The following is a 6,000-nucleotide window of genomic DNA, read 5'->3' on the forward strand; positions in this document are numbered from 1 at the left end:
TTGAGGTCAGGAATGTAGTGGTGTAATTTGTTTTTTTTTTCTATCTTGTACATTTAGAAGTTATTAATGTTCAAAGGTGGGAAATTACCTTAATACAGACCCAGTTCTCTCTTTGTTCCAGGTGATCTAAAATGGGTTTGACACGTGAACAGAAGATCGAAATCATCCTTATATCAGGGGAACGCAGCTACCGAACAATAGCAGTTGACTACAACAGACGGCGCTCAGACAGAGAACCGGTATCGCACAGATCGGTGGCTCACGTGATCACCAAATTCCGGGAGCCGGGCTCTGTTCAAGATAGGGCACGTAGTGAGCGACCAAAGACTGCCACCAATGAGGAAACTGCAACGGCGGTTGTTGCGTCGTTTGTGAAAAGTCCTAAACGAAGTACCCGTGGTGTGTCCCTAGCATGTGCAATAAGCCAATCCTCCGTTGCCCGGATATTGCACGCCAATCAGTGGCATCCTTACAAGCTGCACATGCAACATAAACTGAACGAAAATGACCCTGATCGCCAGTTGGAGTTCTGCATGTGGGCTACTGAACAACAAGAACTGGATCCTGCATTTACCAAGGGCATATTGTTCAGTGACGAGGCGTATTTCACTTTGAACGGGGAGGTTAATCGACATAATTGTCGATATTGGTGTGACGCCAATCCCAACTGGGTTGACCTGAACATAGTCGAGAACATAGTCCAGCGAAGGTGATGGTGTGGTGTGGCATATGGGACACCCGCATCATTGGGCCATTTTTCATTTACAACACCTTAACTGCACCACAGTATGTGATGCTGGTGCAGGACCTTGTGTTCCCTGCCACACTGAACGCTAACGGCATTTTTCCATTTTATTTTCAGCACGATGGAGCCCCTCCACACTATGGACATGGTGTCCGTGAATGGTTGGATGAACAACTGCCAGGGAAGTGGATTGGTCGCCGTAGTGGCCGCCCAGATCCCCTGACTTAACGCCCCTTGATTTTTATCTATGGGGGCATCTTAAGCTGATAGTGTATGCTGAGACAATCCGTGATTTGAGACACCTGGAGGAACGCATCCAACATGCCTGTGACCGAATTTCAGGAGACATTCTCCTCCGTGTGCAGTCAGAGTGGTTGCGGGGACTACAGTTGTGCATTGCACGGGATAGACAACACGTAGAACATGTGTTGTAGCATTCAGTATCAAGGTAGTTTCCTACCTTTGAACATTAATAACTTCTAAACTGTACAAGATAGAAAAAACAAATTACACCACTAAATTCCTGAGCTCAAGCTAGTGTTAATTGATGTGTCACACAACACTTCCCATTTAAAAAAATTGACTTGAGTAGAAAAAGGTTGGATTTCAAGATAGAGGCCATGAATGATACATTCCAAAAGTTGCGGCCCCTTATCAAACCTCTGTTCCCATCATCATTTTTACTTTTCCGGTCGATTTTCAAACTTATGCAGGTGTCCAAGGACTTTTGACTCACCATGTATATTATACTTAAAAACAGAATACGTCCTGACTGTAGGCACAAAGTACAATATCGGATCGCTTCGTTCCTACACAGTTGACACCATATCTGAGTTTGTTCAAGTTGACTCAGGGCCTTCTCGTAGACCTACGGAGCCTAGGGCGAAATTAAATTACCATGCTAATGATGTAGGTGACAATTCCATATCCAGAATGAATAATTGTATTGCGCCAACTTTTCCACCTTCCCTAATGCTATACCACCATATATTTTAAACAACAGATAATAATGATAATAACAATAACGTATATGTTAACGTATATAATAACAATAACGTATATCTTTCATATCGAGGCGAATCTTTTATAATTGGAACAAACTGCGAGCTTTATAGAAATTGTTGTAATATATTAATTTAAGTACGAGGTAGTAGCGAATTAGACCTAGAAAAGATTTACTTGTATAAAGATTTAATGGCTTCAATACAAATCATATCCTGTAGCTGGCAGCATTCTGTTTGCAAGCAGTTGTACGGAGGAAATAATTACTGAAACTTGCATACTTAAAGAAGAAATTTTTGTCCCCTACCTCCAACATTTTTGTAATGGTGGTGTCAACATTACCTACAAATTTTTAAATTTTAATTACTTGTGAAAGGTCCAAACATTGAATTTGCGCCAGATTGTTGAAAATCAATGCAAAATAATATTAGAAGACAAATAAATTATGCATTTGCTTCCTGTGAGTAGAAACGGTGAAACACTTTAATCAAATGTTGGCCATAGCTATGCTTTAAAAGGCCTTATCACTTCAAAATTAAAATACAGTGATTTACAGTATCATAATACATTTAGAAAATCGAAATTTGTTTTCGCGTTTCTAAATGGCTGCAAACGGAAAACTACTAGGTGATAACGGTACCTCATGCAAAAGAATATTGTCTAGGGCGCTCTTGTTCCACATTTAGATTATCATTTATCTATTTGAAGATGCCACATAATTACTGTAAAATTAGCGGTATTTTAATTTCGCAGTGATGAGATCTCTTAAGTGATCCATTCTAAAGGTCCAATTTTCGACCAATCGCTCGAACATAACGCCTGTAATTTGGGGAATAACGCGAGTAATGTTTGCTTCCAAGGCTTCAATAAAAGCTGGTTTCCCCGTGTAAGAATAAAACTACAAACTACCACAAAAGAAATAGTCCAAAGGTACGATATCACACGATTTATGTGGCCAATTTACTGGTCCCAAGAGTGATATCAGCTGCTCACCGAAATGATTTAAAGTCTGATCCAAATCACATAACTTACCACCGGAAATTGTAACATTGTAATGGTTTATGTGTTGCGATTATTTTTAATGACACTGCCTATTTTTAATTAATATTATTCTACGTTATTATGAAAAAAAGTATATGCTTTTTGATTTATATGTATTCTGAATATCATACATCTTCCGTTTTTTGTATTAAAAATAGTAAATTTTCTTTTTTTCTCTGAAAAATTCTGGCAACCATAGTTGCATTTCTCATTCTTCTTCTTCTTCTTCTTCTTCTTCTTATTATTATTATTATTATTATTATTATTATTATTATTATTATTACTATTATTATTATTATTATTATTATTATTATTATTATTATTATTATTATTATTATTATTATTATTATTATTATTATTATTATTATTATTATTATTTAATTTTATCCACGAAACAAGAACTCGAGTGAAGTCTAGCAGCTGACAACGCTAGTGTATGCAAGTCATTGTACGGAGAAACTGATTTCTGGAATATATTCCAGCATATGTAGAGCAATTTATACAGCATAAAAAAAGTATTGTTCTGACCTAAAAACTAAAGTATATATTCTATGTTATGCATATGAAAGTAACCCAATTGTAGCACAGTCTTGGTAACATTCTCAGATGCGTCAGTATTGGTGTATCTAATATCAGAATTGGCGGAATGTCTTGACCCAAAAAATTCGCAGACTCGAGTGCAGTGTTGAACATAAATTTTGTTTATTTTGTGGTGAAACTTGTGGTTTTAGAAGGTAAGAACTCCGTGTGAAATGTTAAAGCTCTGTTAATGTTAAAGGAAGTCAGGTTTGCTCACAGGTAGGTTTTTGGGTATAGGTTGCTCCAATGAGATTATTTGAGGGTGCATATTTTTTCATTGAAAATGTTACAAGGGAACTTGAAAATGGTAAATTTGGGGGTTGTTCCAAAGCAATTAGAGTAGTCGGAACCCTTGGGTAAAATTATCTTCCATCTTCTAGTGAAGACATTTTTAAAGGAGCATCAAAATTATTATTTTCCTGAAGAATGCAAAAGTACCTATTAATCAGTTAAATCTGTTCATCTCAGACATTCCAAAGCTTTATGGAGCTAAGTAGTAAGTCATTAAAGTAATCTCTCTATTAGGAAACCTTGGTATTGAATTAGACACTAAAATCAATTCCAATCAAACCAGTATATTATATAAATTTTTATTCCATTTTTATTGTATTTTAATAAATACTTTGCGTCTCTTAACAATCCTCTTTTATGCGTTCAATCAATTAGATCCTGAAACCAATTATTCTCAATCGGGTTGGAGTGCTAGTTAAATAGAAAATATAAACGCTGAGTGTAGCTTATCTCAATGAATACTAAGTTTCAACGTCAAGCTGCATTGTCAAAATTGTGTAAAATCACTTACTCTAATTTTTATAAAACATGCACTAATTTATTAAACATTCTAAAAACGTCGAGAACAATAGTTTTCGTCTAAAAATACAGAAGAAATCGTTTTAAAAGTAACGTGAAAACGTATAGTATAAAATGTAAACGAAAAATTAAAAACTTGCAGAAGAAATGTAAGATCGGGCAACCCAATATGCAAGTCTTACAGGAATGGTAAAGGTAATGCAGTTGTTATACCATTATGTGTTGAAAAGAATGGAAATAATAAGCTGGATCGAGCAGGAAACAAATAAGAGGGTGTTAGAAATGGTGAGGTAGAAAATAAAAATTTGCGATGTAATTGAAATGAGGAATAGAGAGATTCGTTTTGACTTAGGCTAAGGAAGAACTGTATCATGAAGGACGTACTAGAGGTATGGTAGCAGGAATGAAAGAGATAAGGATAAGGTGGCTAGAAATGATGGACGATATCAAAACAGAAAAATTGTAAGTGAAGACGAAGATGTTAGTTGAAGACCGTGTACTATGAAAGTTTCTCAGTTGTGACAAATGGCCTGCATTAGTGACAGAATACTTATGATGATGATCATTTAGTCTAATATTGAATTCTATCAGTTTTGAAAGTTACAATTACAAAATTAGGCATATTGAGTCATCTTGAGTTATATTACGTAGTTACATAAATCTGTAAGAATTAGCCAGTTACTGTCTTTTGAGTACCTATTAAATGAATAAATGGTTTGCAGTTCTTTCAATATTTCTAAATTTAACTTGCTTTCATAATGAACTTATTGATATTCTTACTTCCATATTCTTTATAGTTGTGTTCTCATTATGAGATGCAGTTGCGCCGGATACAGTTCGAGTCCATTTATCCTAAAGATCATTATTGCTATTATCTTCAGTGTATGTTATTCTCAATTCCTCTCTTCTGCATTATATCTTTATCATGACATAAAAAAACCAAGTATCAGACTTTATGGAAATAATAGAACAGTATTTTTTCTTTTTAAATTTTAACTTTTCATCTGTTTGGAAACTTTTCATCATCGCTTTCCACAAACATACCATCAGCCACATTACTGTGCATATTAATTATGTTGTGAGAGTGAAATCTTGGTAATTTGTGTCCAATATGTAATTTATTCTTTTTAAAACCTTTTTAATGCTCAAAACCAAGAAAAACATCTCTGTTACTTTGCTTTTTAGATGATTTTCTACCAGCGTTATTGTTATAGATTGAGATTCAAAATAATTATTAAAATCTTTCAAACTGTATTGCCGTTCTGTAACAAAACTTTCTCCATCTGCATATTAAAATTAATTTCTTCCTTCGCTAGTGTTGGAGTATGTACTATAAGAACCGACTAAACCAATATTATTAGCTAATTATTATTATTATCTAATTCATAGGTAATAATGGAGAATTTACCTCCCTCTGAAACAAAATCTGAAATGACAAAACTGAATTCAGTTCTCACTTTCATTGCACGCCTGTTCAGTAATTAGACCCACCGACCGCAGTACGAGAGTTTGGCGCCTTCTCCACTGAAAACTTATTGTGTACTGCAAAACAGATGTCACGGCTTTGTATTATACGTACATTACTACATATACAAGGGTTAATACTGTGGTAAGTTATGCCACAGACTTTAAAAAGCTTCAATCATACGAAAGTTGTTCATTGCAAATCCCACAAGCCGTAACCAAAACTATAAACTTGTACTACTAAGAAGTATGCAATACCAATATATGTAATTATAACCATTATTATCATTATTAATAACTGTAAATAATAATAATAATAATAATATTTTTGTATTTGAAATAATATGTAAACATCGTGG

The sequence above is a fragment of the Thermobia domestica genome, chromosome 2 (assembly GCF_964235325.1).
Source record: "Thermobia domestica chromosome 2, izTheDome1.hap1.1, whole genome shotgun sequence".
NCBI lineage: Eukaryota > Metazoa > Arthropoda > Insecta > Zygentoma > Lepismatidae > Thermobia > Thermobia domestica.